The following is a 14,471-nucleotide window of genomic DNA, read 5'->3' as shown; positions in this document are numbered from 1 at the left end:
AAACTAAAGTTTCCTCTTCTCAGATAAACTCTAGCTTGAGTCAAGTTGACATAAGACTAGCCTGCACATCTCTTCTGTGATCAAGCTCTCTATGAAGTAGTTGTTGGAGTCCTGGGAGGGGAAGAGAAGAGAAACCAAATGCCCCTTACCCTTATTTCTCCCAGCCTCAGTAAAATTCCCTTCATAATCTTAAGCTCAGTAGTAGCCAGGTAGATTCAGAAGTTCAGAAATGTCATAAGCTTGCGGCATGACCATGCATGGGGCTGTGGGCATGTTCACCTCTTTCTGTTTCCTATTTGAGATCAGATCACTATGCTATGCATCCTACATTTCCTGAGAGACTTTGGCCTTCCTTCTTCTCCTTCCCCATGCTGTCTGGCCTGTCTTCCTCTAATATATCCCTGCCTCGACCATCTCCTTCTGGACTCCATCTATGTCTTCAGAAATCACAAATATAACTTCTTACCCTCACAGGCAGCCTCAGCTACTTCCTTTGACTCCTAAGCTTCCTTACTGGTTTAGGTAGTGGGAGTACAAGCAAGGCCCCCACCCAGCCTCATCTAATACAAATATGTCCTCTAATGAGCAATGGGGCCCTTTAGGAAATATCTACAGGGATGGTTTCATGGGTGGGTAATAAGCAAGATGCAGAAGCCTTGCAGGGATCGATCCTAATTCTCTGCTCGCTGTCCCCCTGAGGACCTCACACAGCATTCCACCCTGTCTGAGGATTTTAAAAGAGTCTAGAGAGGCTCCACCTTGGCAGAAAAGCCCCCCTCCCCTCGCCCTGCTCTCTTCCTGTGTTGTGACAGGTGCTACTCCGATACCCTTGGTACCTAGCTCTCAAAGAAGAAAACAGATCACCCATCACTGGGTAATTATAGAGCAACTGAAAGGCCATTTAGCTACTGTGTGATAAGCAATAGACTATTTTAATAATAACCAATTACCATACATTATAGTGTATCATTTGGCATTTGATGATCTACTGGGGTCTCACCTGCTCCTTTCCATATGAAGCACTTCACGGCTGTTCACACCTTTCCCAACAGAAGTTGTGTCACTTTCTAATCGAAGCACTATTTTTAGGAAAGAGTTAGGGAAAGTTTGCAGAGATGGTGCAAATCATATATCATGCCAACCCAAAGCTTGCATTCTGCCAAGCATCTCTCTTGACAGTTCTGCTGCTCCCAAGTGCTCGGCAGGATGGAGAGTGAGGTTTGTTTCATGATCTGCGTTAGCCTTTATGCCTCAATGAAGGGGCAAACCTGGAGGCCGGCTGTCCTGACAGAGATACTATTAACCCTGCTTTCCCTGGGGGGGGCTACTCTGCCTGCTGCTTGAATGCATTCTTGCTGCCGAAGGAACTTGAAACCATAGGCTGAGGATCCTGAGACAAATTCTGCCCAGGATACAAAAGCAAAATTTGCCCAGTCAATGATGAGTTGTGAGTGGGGCAGTGAAGGTGCCCCATCAACCTGTGAGAGCTGCTCAGCCCATTCTCCTAGCACAGGGTCCCTTTTTCCCTCTCTTCACTTTGTGTGTGTTTGTACATATGATAGCTCAAATGAGATGTCCCCTCATAGTCTTGTGCATTTAAATGCTTGGTATCTAACTGGTGACTATTTGGGGAAGATTAGAGGGTGTGGCCTTGCTGAAGAAAGTAAGTCTCTGGATGAAGACTTTGAGGTCTCAAAAGATTCAGCCACTTCAAGTTTCCACTTCCCGTTTGTGCGTCATGACCTGTGCACTCAGCTGTTGCTCCAGCACGATGCCTGCCCCTCCTGCTGCCATGCTTAGTATTATGATGGTGATGTGTTCTTATCCCTCTAGAACTGTAAGCCCAAAATAAACCCTTCCTTCTATATGCTGTCTTGCTTGTAGTGTTTTACCATAGCAAGAGAGAAGTAGCTAAGATAGTGTGTGTGTGTGTGTGTGTGTGTGTGTGTGTGTGTGTGTGTGTGCAGGCACATGTATGTGCACCTGTGTGCTTTTGCACACGGAGGCCAGAGGTTGATGTCAGTTGTCTTCCTCAATCTCTCTTCACCTTATGTTTTGACATAGTCTCTCACTAAACCTGAAGCTCACTGGTTTAGCTAGGCTGGCTAGCCAGTGAGTCCCAAGAATCTTCCCATCTCCACCTTCTGGCCACTGGCTGTAAGGTATGCATGCTGTACCGTACCCAGCTTTTATTTGTGTATTACAGATGTAATAGTTGTGGAGCAGGCACTTTACAAACTGAGCCACCTCCTGAGCCCATTCCTCAAACACACAGCCAATGGCCCTATCAGCCATTAACCATCTCCATCATATCTAGTGTTTTGTAGAGTTTATGGAGGTCTTATTTATATTTATGTGTATGGATTTTTGCCTGTGTATCGTACATGTGCCTGGTGCCTATGAAGGTCAGAATGGTGGCATTGGATCTTCTGGAACTGGAGTTACAGACAATTATGAACAACCCTATGGTGCTGGGAACCAAACCTGCACCTTCTGGAAGAGCAACCAGTGCTCTTGACTGCTGAAACATCTCTCCAGCTTTGCTTTTCTTCATGTGATTAACTGCATGCAAAAGATTAACCATTATCTCCTTCTTCCCAAAAAGGCTTCTGTAATCCTCATGAAAATGTTCAATCTCTTTCTCTCTTAAATACTCTCTCCCCTTGCACACACAATTGAGATCAACCTCTAGCAAACCTCACTACTGTGAGTTACAAAATTTACAAAATTTTGGTGCTGACTCTTTGGGACAGGCCCCAGGGGCACAAAAGCTCAGTCTTTGCCTTCCTAAAGTATTTATGGACCAGCCATCTGCCACTACTGTCCCTGTCTAACCCAGGTGCTTTTAGGCTGGCTCAATCACTCAGTTTGCCACCCGCTGTTCCTGAGTTACTGTAATGGCTTCCCCACAGGTTTTCTGACTCCTACCTTTCCCCTCAATAGTCTATATTGTCACCCTGCAGGCAGGACAGCCATTTTCCTCATCAGAGCAACTGCATGTACTTTCGAGAGACCCCTGACTTTGGATCTGTTCACTGTTGATGTTCCATCATGGAAGGAGGGAATGAGGAGGACCATTAGACCCTCATCCCCAAATTCTAGCTACTTACACTACTAATTCTTCCCTAATTGCATGTGTCTCTGTGGTGTCCAGAGGGTGATAGACGGTATAGACTGTAGAAGGTTCACTTGAAGGAGGGAATCCCTCTATGCAGATATGGGGAAGTCATTATCCATGCAGGGGTCAGGCTTTTCAGTGTGTGGTTACTCTGGGAGCCCTTCATTTGTGTTCTGTAAGTTAGCCTGATAAACTGCTCATTTCAGAGCCTGACTATGACATGTACCTCTCCTAACACCAAGCATCTCTGAATGGCTCCTCCTTGCAAGACCAGCTCAACCTTGGAAAGAAGGGGAGAGAGAGACAGAGAGAGAGAGAGAGAGAGAGAGAGAGAGAGAGAGAGAGAGAGAGAGAGAGAGAGAGAGGTCACTGCAGCTCTTGGTCACTTCTGTGGCCTCAACCAGTGGTTGGCTCCTCTCTGGCAAAGTGGAGTTGCCTCTTTTGCATACAGGGTCTCCTTTCTCTAAGACTCATTGCTGTTTCTGCCTCACTCTGCTCTAGTAGTCTCATTTTACTCACAAGCCACTGTAGCAATTATTTGTCAGCTTAACACAAGGCTCAGGAATGGTTGCTCTGGACTTGTGCCTTAAGTAACCATTGCGGAGAAGGGAGTTGACTTACAATGGCCTCCCTGAACATAGGCAGATACTGACCTCAGAGTCTAGTACCAACTGGCTACCCTTCTGGGTGCTTAAGCTTTATTTCCTGCCCTCTAGCCTGGGTATAGGTGGGATGATAGTACTCTTAACCTCTGTGCTGATTTCAGGTGAGGTCGAAGTGTATTTCCGTCTGCTCTGGATCCACCCTGAGGGCAGCTCTTGAGTCCTAATGGTGAGTCAGATATAGCTTTTGAGTCACTCTAGAAAAGACATAACCTTTTACAAATGAGACCACCCAGGAATTCAGCAGTCCAACCTGACCACTCAGTATGTGTCAAACACTGGTGACATGTGACAAAAGAGGCAGGGCCCTCCTTGGTGGGGGTGAGGTCCAGACAGACTAATAAGCAATCACAACCCAGCACATACGTATATGATAGAGGAAGAGTGGGTACATGTAAATTTGGCCCGGCCTTCAAATGGGGCACGGGTCTGGCTGTGAATGTCTCCCTAAACCAGCAATGCTTAAGCTGAAACATACAATTATACTTCTCCTGGAAATGGAGTAGGTATGAATGTGTGTGCCAGGGCTGTGAGGCGAGAAGAGAGGACAATTTTCCAACAGAGGTATCTGTGAGTACCTGATATCAGAGGGTGAGAGGAAACTGTGGTGATGTGCTTTGAATGATGTAGAGATGAGAGAAAGATGAGGAGGAGGAGAGAAAAGGCTAGTGATGAGGACAGTAACACCCAAGGCTGGACTATGGAGGACACTGTAAGTCATCTCTGGGAGTCTGAGATTTATCTTGCAGCTTTATAGTATGGCTAACAGACTTTAAACTGAGGAATAACATGGCTGCCTTTGCAATAGAGGTGTGGGCAACATACCAGGGAGGCAGAGAGGGGTGTCATTCATCCTTCCTCTTTGGAAGATCTGCCAGAAATTCATCTTGAGAGCCTTTATTAGTTAACTTTTCTCACTGCTCTGACGAGGGACCTGGCCAAAGCAATGTAATGAAGGGAAGGTTTATGTGGGGTAAGGATTTGAGGGTACCATTGCTTATGATGTGGAAGGTGTGACCATGACGGTCACGTGGCATCCACTACCAGGAAACACAGAGAGAGGGAGGCTGGTGCTTGGTTCACATTCTCCTTATCTAGCCTAAGACCCAGTTCATTGATGCTGTCACCTATATTCACTGTGGGTCTTCCTTCCTGTTAAACTTCCTGGAAACACTCATCACAAACATGCCCAGAGGTGTGGGTCTTAGGAAATTCTAAATCTAGTCAAAGTGATGATGACGATCAGCCATCACAGAGTCCAAGACCCTCCCTCCGAATGCATGCCTGGTTCTGGACCCAGAATCAGCATCTCCCTGGAGTTTTGCTAAGGACTTCTAGAACCCTAGCTGTACTTCCAGTGGCTTTCCCATTCCATAGAACTTGTTTCCTATGCCTAGAAATGAAATGGACTCTGTCTTGGCAGTGCTGTCCAGCAAGGTGCGATTACCCCATGTTACTGCAGCCATGCCACAGAGCACATGTAGATTACATGCCCTTCTAACCCTGATTCATCCTAGTACTGTGACTTGTGACTTCTATTGCTACAGCTTAGATTATAGGTCTCATGAGAGAGTCCAGCCACAACAGGGACACAAGAATAGTATCCTGATAGAAATACCTTGCTTCTCTAGTATGGTCTCCCTCATCAAAATTCCCAGCACTCTAGAAACTGGGGCAAAAAAATTCATACATTTGAGGACAGCATTAGCTACATAGTGAGGCCCATCTGAAGGCTGGGGGTCAGGACAGAATGAGGAAGAGAAGGAAGAAAAGGAGGAGTCAGGAGAAAGAGGAGAAAATGGGGGGGGGGAGCCACAAGCAATAACCCTCTCACCTCACACCTGGCATCTTATCCTTCCAGGATTCCAACTCAGTAGGTATGGGTGACCTTGAGCTAGTCAGCTGTCCTCTGTCCTCAATATTCTTTTTATGAATGAGAATAAGAATTTCTTTACAGTCTCATTGCAAATATTCAAGGATGTAACATGTATCCAACTTTAAAAAGTGTCTGACATAGGAAAGTTAGGCTCTATTGTTACCAAGAACAGCCCTGTTGCTATGGAATAATCTAGAAGGATATGCTGTAAAAAGACAATCCAGCAAGGGCATGGGCATTAGTGAGTAGGGAAAAAGCAAAACTAGTAGGATTCCTCTAAAATGAATAAATTTTAAAAAATATCTCTCTGATTCAATGTTCTTACTGTTTGTCAGTTCTGAGGAATCATCAGACTTCCCTCACCTGGAACAATTAGAGTTAGGGCAAAAAGCACAGTGATTGGGTTTAGACTAAAGTGAATTTGCAACCTAGCCCCACCATGCCTGGCCATGTGACTTGGGGAAGCTCACTCCAGTTCTGTGAGATCCAGGCTCAGCATCTGGGAGGTAGGCAGTGGAGCAGAGCTGAGCTCTCTGGAAGTAAGATTTGAGCACAAGGGTCATTTGAATGCCTCTTACCTTTCTTCCTTGGATGATTTGAGACATCCCTTTACAGAGCCGAGTCCTTGGCAGGACTGTGGGGGTCAGAGGAGCACACAAGGAGAGACAGTGGCCTCCTTTAGTCCTCCTGCCCTCAGGCTGGGCTGTCAGCCCAAGAGTCATTAGCAGGTGGCAGGGCAGAGCATGGGGCCATCCGTCAGAGGAGAATGGCTGCCACAGTTCCTGGGATGCAATGGTGCCCTGAGGAGCCATTGGCAGTAATGATGATGGGTATTTAAGCAAATGAACTGTTAATGAGCAGGCAGAGGTGAGCTGCCTCCCAGACCAGCTGGAGCCCCGAGTTAGCAAAGGATGGTGAGGTAGGAACAAGGGGAGCCAAAATAGGGAAGAAGTTCCATTTCTGAGTAGGAAACAGGATCTTTTGTGGAGGCTTGGTTGGCTCTGTTCTTCACTAATCCAGGTCTCACCCTCACTCTCATGACTGTTTGACACTTCCCCTGGCAACCCTGGTCAGGTGCACCCACCTTCCTCCTCACCCTTCTAGATCTTAGCAAAGAGAAGAAAGAAAAGTTTCTAGTTGGAAGCCATATTAACAAGAAAGGAAAAGTGGAGATGCTGCCAGCTGGTGCTAGTCTGGTGGGTCCTGTGTGCTGGGGACTGAGTGTCTATAAAACATAGGAAGTCATGTAACCAGTCTACTGCCAGAGTTCCTATTGCCATGCTCTGTGGAGGTACCAAGTATATGCCAGATACTGTCCTGAACTTATAATGAGCTTTAGGGTTTGTGGTATTTGAATTTTACAGAGGAAAAAGATTAAAGGATTAAAGAAGATGAAATGAAGGGGCTGGGGATTTAGCTCAGTGGTAGAGCGCTTACCTAGGAAGCGCAAGGCCCTGGGTTCGGTCCCCAGCTCCGAAAGAAAAGAACCAAAAAAAAAAAAAAAAAGATGAAATGACTGACTGGATCAAGGGTGAGAGAGCCAGAAGCTGTGTCTTAAAACGAGGCAAAGGGTGAAGACAGGGAACTTTAGAAGGGCAATCTCTCCTCACCCAAAACACAATGGAAGTCCAGAGGATTTGGGGGTGAGGCCTGAGGAGACAATGAGCCAGAGTCAAGGCCCTATGTCATCCTTCCACTCCCACACAATCCAATGTCTAGGAAGTGGAGGCCTTGCTGTCCCATAGGCAGGCACACTTGCTGTAGACTCTGCACCTTCAGTCTCTTGCTCTCCCTTCCCTCTAGCCCAGTGGTTCTTAACCTGTAGGTTGTGACCCCTTTGTGGGGTCAAGCAAACCTTTCACAGAGTTCAAATATCAGATAGCCTGCATATCAGATATTTACATTATGATTCATAACAGTAGCAGCATTACAGTTCTCAAGAAGCAACAAAAAATAATTTTATGGTTGGGGTCACCACAATATGGGGAATGGTATTAAAGGGTCGCTGCATTAGGAAGGTTGAGAACCACTGCTCTAGCCTCTCTGAATGCCCAGCAGGATAGAACGAGTGGACGGCTGAAAGGTATCAGCTTTGCTCTCAGTACCTGCTGTGTTCTTGCAAGCTAACCTCAGACCAAGTACCAAATGGTTCCAAACCTGTTTCCCCAAATATGAAATGCAGTAGTAAATCATTTTTAATTCTTGGCGTTCCTTAGTGATGGAAGTGTTGCTATTTCTGGGCTCTGACTCCAGACAGCTGGGTGAATTCCACTGGGTATTAAATATTATTGACCCTCTCTGTTTAATCTGTAAACATGGTGTAATTATTTCTACTTGGAAGGGGCCTCATAGATATGAGAAATAGTGTTCATAAAATATTGCCACACCATCACCACAAGTAAGAGCTGCAGTTAACCTCCCTGTCCATCAGGTGCTAATCAGCCTGGAACCAAGATCCTCACTTCCTCTTGCTTTCCCTGTTACATCTTCCCTTCCTCTTCTGTAAGGACATTCTTTGCACCTTCTAGCTAGGGCTGTACCACCTCCTAGCTTAGGATTTCTTTCAATGAGCTGCCTACTGGCTGATCGCACTTGACTTGCCATCTTTATTTGCTGCTTAGCAACCACCCTGAGTTTCACTGGGAACCCTTAGTTGGCTGTGTGAACTTGGGCTCCTAGTGTCCCTTCTACAAGCTTCAGTGTGTTCATGAACGAATGGAAGTTTGACAGAACTTGGTGTCTCATTACGAAGACACAGACTCTGCCAAGCTCAGACTGTCTCAGAGCATAGCCCACAACCACTGTCTCTCCTCTTGGCCTTTGCTGACATCTCCTTCTGCAAATGGCCTGACGCCATATCCCAGCATTCGTTTTAAAGATGTTCTTATTTTGTTCTAAGTGTGTGAGTGTGCATGTGTATGTGAGTATATGTATACATGTGCAAGTGTGTCTGTTTGTGTGTGTGCTTGTTTATATAAATGTGCACATGTATATGGGTACCTGTGGGGGCCAAAAGAGGCTATTGATTCCTCTGAAGCTAGAGTTACAGGCAGTTTCAACTGCCAGGCAGACATGGTGCTGGGAGCCAATCTTGGGCCCTCAGCTGGAGCAGCAAGGATTCTTAAACACTGAGCTTCTTAGCACCCATTTTAAATACTACCTGTGCCGTGAAGTTTACTAAATCCTCTCTGTCGCTACCCCATCAAGGGTGGCTTCTACTTCAGCATCCCAGAATCCTTAGCTTTATCTACTGTCCTATACTTTACCTGGAATTGTCACCCCTTCCATGATAGCTGCCATCTCCAGGTGTGAGTGGTGTTCCCAGACCTCCCCCACAACACTAATTTAGCCTCTCTTCCTGAGTACCTTTTTGTGGGGGCTTAAAGATGTACTATGCAAACCTTATCTAGGAGCTCACACTCCTCAGTCACAGTCACTTCTAGGAAGGGGACACACCTAGCTGTGTATCCAAGTCTGGCTTCCCATGGACATAAAAACAAATGCCCCTTCCTGGACTTCTCTGTTCCCTGATTATTTAGACTTCATCTTATTTCTTCCAACACCTGAGCTAGGAGCTACAGACCAGAGCACATTCCCTGACTCCTGGTGCGATATTCTTAGGCTGTAACTGGCATCTGTTTGGGCGGATGAGTGAATATTTATCACCTCTCAGTAGGCATCGGTCAGTTTAATTGTTTTCTAGTGCAATGTGCCCATTGCTGAAAGCAGAGCCCCTTGGCCATTTATCAGATCTGCTAAGTGAAAGGGAGCTGGGCAGAGATGGAAGTTCAGACCATTTTGGCTGCAGAAGAAAGTCTTGCCCAAGACGAATGAGTCCTCTGGTGGTCATCTGGAACTGATGGTTTAGGAGATGAGCACCGGAGCTGTGATCTCAACACACAGGATGGCCGGACCAACCATGCTCATAATTAGTTGCAAGTGGCAAGTGTTTAGGGGAGTTTTTATTAGTAGTAGTACTACTAATAGTATTTTTTAAAATGCAGGAAGCAAAGTAAACAGTCCTTATTAAGTATCTATTAAGTAATATGAAGTGATTATAAATTAGTTGCTTTTTTTTCATTTGTTGAGAGAAACTTGGGGGCAAAACATACATATGCGCAATGCACAATACAGAAAAGCCAAAGCAGTAAAGTTGTTCATGCTGTGGCTTGCGTGAAAGACACCTACTCTTTTTTTTTTCCTGTTCTTACTCAGTCCTACCTAGTTGACCCTTAGAACCAATGAAAGTCCTTTCAGCAATGATTATCCTGATCTGCACAGTAGCTCTCCATCGCTGGCATATCTTCTTGTTTGAAAGACGTGTTAAATGAAAATCCGAGAGGGTAGCCATATGGCTGGGAGATGAAGATGATTATGGTATTTCCTTTCTTATGGTCCAGAAGAAGGATGCAAATGATGATGAGAGGCAGGAAGAGCCAGAGGAGGAGGAGGAAAAGAGAAAGAAAGGAAGAGGAGGAGGAGGAAGAGGAAGAGGAGGAGGAGGAAGAGGAGGAGAAATCCACTGATAGTAAAATCCAAAGTAAGTAATTTGATGTCCAAATGCCAACTAGTTTGTGCACATACTTAAAGTGACAAGTAAGGCCAGTGTTTATTCCATACTATCAAGCTCCCAGGTGATCATGGACCCCAAAGTGAGGTAAGCTTTGTCACCCCCGTGGGAGGATCAAGGGCCAAGGAAATGAGAGAGTCTGGGAAGGGCCAAATATTAGTCTATGGCCTGATCAGAGACAGATGGAGACAGAAGGCATCAGAGATGGGGACCTACCTTGCTTTATCTAGAAAAATTTTCCACAGCAGATTCTGCATCCCACTTTATTTGCCATAGATGAGAGTGTTATGGAACAGCTCCCTCATCCCTCTTACTATCAACACAACCCTGTGTCTGGATGATGAAGATAACCACCTATACGTGTTAGCAGTCATCACAGCTAGTCAAAGGTGACCTAAACTTTAGAGTCTTTAGCAAGGAGGAGGAAGTAGAAACAGAGGAGAAAGGAGGTGATGATGATGAGGAGGAGGAGGAGGAAGAGGAGGATGAGGAGGAGGAGGAGGAGGAGGAAGCCACTGATAGTAAAATCCAAGGAAAGAAATTTGATGCCCAAACGTCAGTTTGTTTGTTCTCATACTCAAAGTGAGAAGACTGGGGTCCATGTTCCAGATGGAAATGTCCAGCTCAGTGAAGGGTACCGGGACATTATCTGTCCCTTAACTACTCCTCCATTATTCTCCTCACCACGCTCACAAGTTATGTTGGTGAACCTTCACTGTCAACTTGACTAGGCTTAGAATTACCTTGGAAATACAACTCTGGAGATGTCTGTGGGAGTGTTTCTAGAAGTGTTGGTCTGAGGTGGGGAGGCCAACTCTGAAGGTAGCAGCACTGTCCATCACCTGAGACTGCAGATTGGATTAAGAAAAGAAGACAGGGTTTTTTTTTTCTTTCTTGCTCACTTTCATCTTGTTCTGCTTCTTGGCTGCAGTGACCACATGACCAGCCACTCCCTGCTCTTGTTACCATTGCTTCCTCTCCAGGATGAACTGTGAGCCAAAATTAACATTTCCTGTCTTAAGGTACTCTTGTATATTCTGACATGGCAATAATAGAAGTAAGAAATACAGCAATAATTCTAATTTCCAGGTCCAAGCAGCTTGCAAGTAAACAAACAGGTCAGTTCACTATTTGATGAAATGGCCAGAAGCTCAGCCCATAGTCATCATCTTGCCTCTCCCATAGCTCCTGGCACAGTTGTCAGAATTCACAAAGCAGATAAAAGGGATTCATCCCACACTAACATGAAGACTTTATTCAGAGCAGACAGAGTAAGATGTCTAATGTTTAACCCCATTCTCAGAGCCAGCTTTCAACCAGCTGTGCCCACGTGGCCCTGGATATGATAAACGCAGGCATATGAGGCTCTTTAGGTAGTTTCTGATTCCTCAACAGGTGTTTTATTTTCTCCTTACCACTTCCTCTCCAAATACAGATGTGATGGAGAGAGATGTGACAGTCATAGTGGGCCATGAAGGAAAGGGGAAGCTGGGGAGATCAGTGACGCCATTAAGCTACCTCTGCAGCTGCTCACCTCCACCTATCCTTCTGTGTAAGGAAATTCAGTCAGGGTATGTTTCCATGACTATGGCTGTTTCTGAAACTAAAAACCAGAATTCCTGATATGATGCATGACTTTGTTATGACCTTTGGAAGTAGACATTATCCTTCTTTTGAACTAAGAAAAATAAAATTGGGCAGGTGTGACTGGCAGTGTTAATTGCCAACTGGATAGAATCTAGAACCACCAGGCCTCTGGGGGATTGTTTTGATCATGTTAATTGGTGTGGGAAGAGCTGTTTTAATTGTTAGTGGGACCATTCCTTGGGCAGGGATCCTGAACTGTGTGAAATGGAGAAAGCAAGCTGAATGCTAGCATAGACCCTCCCACTCCTCTCTTCCGACTGTGGATGTAATGTGAGCAACTGCCTCCTGCTCCATGAGCTTGAGCTAAACTAACTTGCCCTGAAGATGCTTTTATCAGAGTATTTTATCACAGCAAGAGGAAAAGCAATGAAGACAGGAGCTGACCACACCAAAGTCATTAACCAGCCAAGTATGGTGGCACACTGGTAATTTCAGCACTTGGGAAGCTGAAGCAGGACATTGCAAGTTTGAGGTTAGTATTGGGCTACATGGTGAATCTGAGGCCACCCTCAACCAGTCTCTGCTAAAGATAGCGAAGATTTACCTTTAAAAAGGTTATTATCTTATAAGTAGTAGAGTTGGTAGAATGTAAGAATTCTAAACCCACATCAAGCAGGAAGGTCGATACTAGATATTGTACATAATACAAATACATTTCTTACATATGTATTTTTTTATGTATTTGCACATTTTCCTTATTCTTGTGTCTAAACACTCCGTCGCACACCTGTGCACATGCAACACACACTTTAATCCTATTCAGTAACTTCTTGCCAGCCATGGTAACAGCCTCTCCTTTATCTGGAGCCCTGGATGATTACTGCACAGGCTCACATCACTCTTGGTCTGCTGGATACAAGTAAAAATCATCCCAGGGAAAATACAGATGATTTGGAAGTGCCATGCTCTCGAAACATTAAGAAAGAAGAGTGTCTGAGTGTGGGAGACGGCGTGTAGAGCATAACGAACAGAGGCTCTGGAGAGAGATGGATTTTGCAGTCCAGCTCTGCCAATGCTCACTTGTCAATTCACTATGACAAAGCTAACTTTTCCCATCTCTGAAAGGAAAGAAGGCATTGTGTACGAGCATGTGTATAGGTGTGCATGGGAATGTGTGTGTGTACATAGCTGCATGTGTGTGCACGTGGAGACAGTAAGAGCTTAGAGAGAGGAGCTAGGTGATAGCTAACATAGTTTTGATGTGAAGGTTAAATACATGTTATATATGCATATGCACATGCATGCACATACACATATATTCCTATCTGAGGTAAGCCTATGCCTGTCAGCTAAGAACCTCATCTCAGCAAGAGTCCTAGCTCCTCTCATGGTCTATTGACCATGGAGAGGATAGGGTAGTATGGAGGATGTGGATATGCTACCAACACCAATCACCAGTATATTAGAATTCTAGAATTCTCTTCTCAGAGCTCTCAGAGCTCATTTTGTCACATGGCTTTTGGGTTTTGGTTCAGGGACTCAAATTGGCAACTTGTTCCTTCTTCCATGGATGTTTCTCTCTGAACCCCTGCCTTCATGAGCCAACCCCAGGAGATCCCAGCAGAATAGATCCTTTTCACCATATCCTCAGCAGCCACCTCAGCACATTTTGGTTTTCTATTGCCTATACTCTTTCTCTTTTCATTTCCATAATAGAATGCTCCAGGCTAGTAATAGATGGAGACCAGGGATTGGCCAGTCTATGCTAGAAGCACGGAAGTTCAAGATGAAGGTACTAGCACGTGGAATTCTTGCTAGGCCCTCACCTAATGGGAGATGCCAGGGGGAGAGGAGATGAGGTTTCCAGTCCTCCTATGGCAGAAGGACAAGAGAGTGTACACCCCTTCAAGGAAGCCATTTTCATGGTGGCATTGACATGCCCATGGGAATTTTTGGCCTTGACCCAAACCCCTCCCACTACCCCATTTGCATTAGAGTTACATCACAAATGGATTGCAAGAGCACATGCAGGACATTGCATCCATGGTCCTAGTTTTCCAGGGGCAAATCAGCCACCCTATGCCATGGGTTTTGGCAGGTGCCATCATTCAGCACTCAGCCCCTGGTTAGTGGCACTTTTTGGAGGCAGTTGTGGGACTTTTGGAAGATGAAGCCTTAATAGAGAAAGTGAGTCACTGGGGGTGGGCCTTGAGGCTTTACAGCTCAAGCCCGCTATTATCTGCTCTTTGCTTGACTGCAGACTCAATGAGACTAGCACTGCGACCAGCTGCCCCACACTTCTGCCATGGCGTCTTCTCTAACACAATGAACTATATCTATTCTTAAGCTCTAAGCCAAGCTAAACTCTTCCTCCTTTAACATGGTGTTGCTATTCTGTGGTTGTCACAGTCACTCCTGTCAGAGAACATTCTGATGTGGTGGGTGGAATAGACTTCCTAGTATGATCAAACCTGGTCTTGCCATTTTCTTTCAGATCCAATGCAGGCTCCTTCAGGAAGGAACCTCCTCAAGGACAAGCCTCCCTTGGGAGCTGCTTGGTTTTGGATTACCCTATGCTGAGATCAAAATGTTTATTGGGATTACTCAAAATACATGGAGATTAACATGTGGTGTTTAACTGCATCGCCTCAGGCCCTT

This window comes from Rattus norvegicus, chromosome 1, assembly GCF_021556685.1.
Source record: "Rattus norvegicus strain SHRSP/BbbUtx chromosome 1, alternate assembly SHRSP_T2T, whole genome shotgun sequence".
NCBI classification, from domain to species: domain Eukaryota; kingdom Metazoa; phylum Chordata; class Mammalia; order Rodentia; family Muridae; genus Rattus; species Rattus norvegicus.
Note: the sequence above shows the minus strand (reverse complement) of the source record.